Source organism: Mus caroli, chromosome 5, assembly GCF_900094665.2.
Source record: "Mus caroli chromosome 5, CAROLI_EIJ_v1.1, whole genome shotgun sequence".
NCBI lineage: Eukaryota > Metazoa > Chordata > Mammalia > Rodentia > Muridae > Mus > Mus caroli.
In genome coordinates, this window is record NC_034574.1 from 136,159,183 (window position 1) to 136,161,471 (window position 2,289).

Below are 2,289 nucleotides of genomic sequence, written 5' to 3' on the forward strand. Positions count from 1 at the left end.
AACTTGCCTATCATCTTTAATGAGGCATTGCATGAAGTCTTGGGTGAGTAGAGGCAGCCCCACCCCCAGATAACTCTCTTGCAGTACACTGATGACTTGCTCATAGCTGCCCCGGATTAAGATACCTGCCATTTGGCAACTGGTGCCTTGCTCAGATTGCTAGACAGGATGGGATATCGGGTGAAGTAGAAACTTAAGGGTTCTTTGCAAAGTCGGTTGGATGGGGTTTTGCTGTTGCAAACACGTGAAGGAGGGTTTTCCTAAAGTGGACACAGGTGAAAGACTAAAGCAGACTTGTGAAGGAACCTTTCACTGAAGCAGACACAGGAGAGAGGATGTTCTGCTAAAGCAGGCACATGAAAGGATACGTGATGAAGGACTCTTTACTAATGATACACATGTATTGATCCACCTTACATTGCATAGTTGAGCTCCATTTGTTGGGACCCTGAGGATGAAGGCTTACTGGATTCACATGCCAAGAGGGTATGAACAGGACTCCATGGCATGATGAGCTTGGCTGGCTGGTACGGCTAGCTATATAATGCTTATGAGTCTCGTGTCTTCGCTGATCTTCACTTCCCTGAGAGAGGCACAGCGGAGAACTTCTTCTGGTGTTCCTGTTGGTCCCTCCTGCTGACAGCCAAGGCTGAGACCTGGCTGTCTTTGTTAGGTTGTGCCATTGTTGTTGCTAACCCGATTCAACCAAAGTGGACTGCTGGTGTGTTTGGAGTGTTTGAGAGTGGATGGAGCTACCACTGCCTGCTAACCTGTGAACTGAACTGCTGATCTCAGACAGGAGTTGCTCCAAAGAACCTTTCTGAACAAGTCCACTTCCTCTGTATTCTTTCTTTCCTACTGCCTCTGGTGGGTGTTGGGCTACAAGGGAGGTTAAAGTGTTTAAGAACCTTCATTAAAAATAAGGTTTGAGGTGCTGCGGAAGAACGGCTGTTAGTGTTTAGCTGTGGATTGCCAGACGTTAGGGTGTCTTCAAGGATCAGGGAACCTCTGCTTTAAGGAGGAGCCATGGCGCTCAGGGTCACTAGGAACATGAAAATTAACACAGAAAATAAGGCCAAGGTCAGTATGGCAGGTGCCAAGCGTGTGCCTGTAACAGTTACTGCTGCTTCCAAGCCCGGGCTGAGAACAAGAACTGTTCTTGGAGACATTGGTAATAAAGTCAGAGAAGAGCTACAGGCAAGAGTGCCTCTGAAAAGGGAAGAAAAATGTTAGGTACTGGGAAAGGTACTGACTGTTAAAGCCCTACCAAAACCTGTAGAGAAGGTGCCTGTGTGTGAACCAGAGGTGGAACTTGCTGAGCCTGAACCTGAATTTGAACATGTTAGAGAAGAGAAGCTTTCTCCCGAACCTATTTTGGTTGATAATCCCTCTCCAAGCCCAATAGAAACATCTGAATGTGCGCCTGCAGAAGAGTATCTGTGTCAGGCTTTCTCTGATGTAATCCTTGCAGTGAGTGACACAGATGCAGATGATGGAGCGGACCCAAACCTCTGTAGTGAATATGTGAAAGAGATCTATGTTTATCTCAGACAACTGGAGGAAGAGCAGTCAGTTAGACCAAAATACCTACAGGGTCGTGAAGTCACTGGAAACATGAGAGCTATCCTCATTGACTGGCTAATACAGGTTCAGATGAAATTTAGGCTGCTTCAGGAGACCATGTACATGACTGTGTCCATGATTGATCGGTTCATGCCCAAGAAGATGCTGCAGCTGGTTGGTGTAACGGCCATGTTTATCGCAAGCAAATATGAGGAGATGTACCCTCCAGAAATAGGGGACTTCGCCTTTGTGACGTATACTAAGCACCAGATCAGACAGATGGAGATGAAGATTCTCAGAGTTCTGAACTTCAGCCCGGGTCGCCCTCTGCCTCTGCACTTCCTCCGCAGAGCATCTAAAGGCAGAGAGGTGGATGTTGAGCAGCACACTTTGGCCAAATACCTCATGGCGCTCTCCATGCTAGACTACGACATGGTGCATTTTGCTCCTTCTCAAATTGCAGCTGGGGCCTTTTGCTTAGCCTTGGGAAGTCTTGACAACGGTGAATGGACACCAACTCTGCAGTATTCCTATCCTACATTGAAGAATCCCTGCTTCCTGTTATGCAGCACCTGGCTAAGAATGTAGTCATGGTGAACTGTGGCCTTACAAAGCACATGACTGTCAAGAACAAGTATGCAGCATCTAAGCATGCTAAGATCAGCACGCTGGCACAGCTGAACTGTACACTAGTTCAGAACTTGTCTAAGGCCGTGACAAAGGCAT

General features: G+C 47.3%; 1 pseudogene; it reads left to right on the forward strand.

The window, feature by feature from the left end:
* The first annotated feature begins 1,026 nt into the window (after positions 1 to 1,026).
* LOC110294993 overlaps positions 1,027 to 2,289 on the forward strand; it is a 6,610-nt pseudogene continuing 5,347 nt past the window's right edge.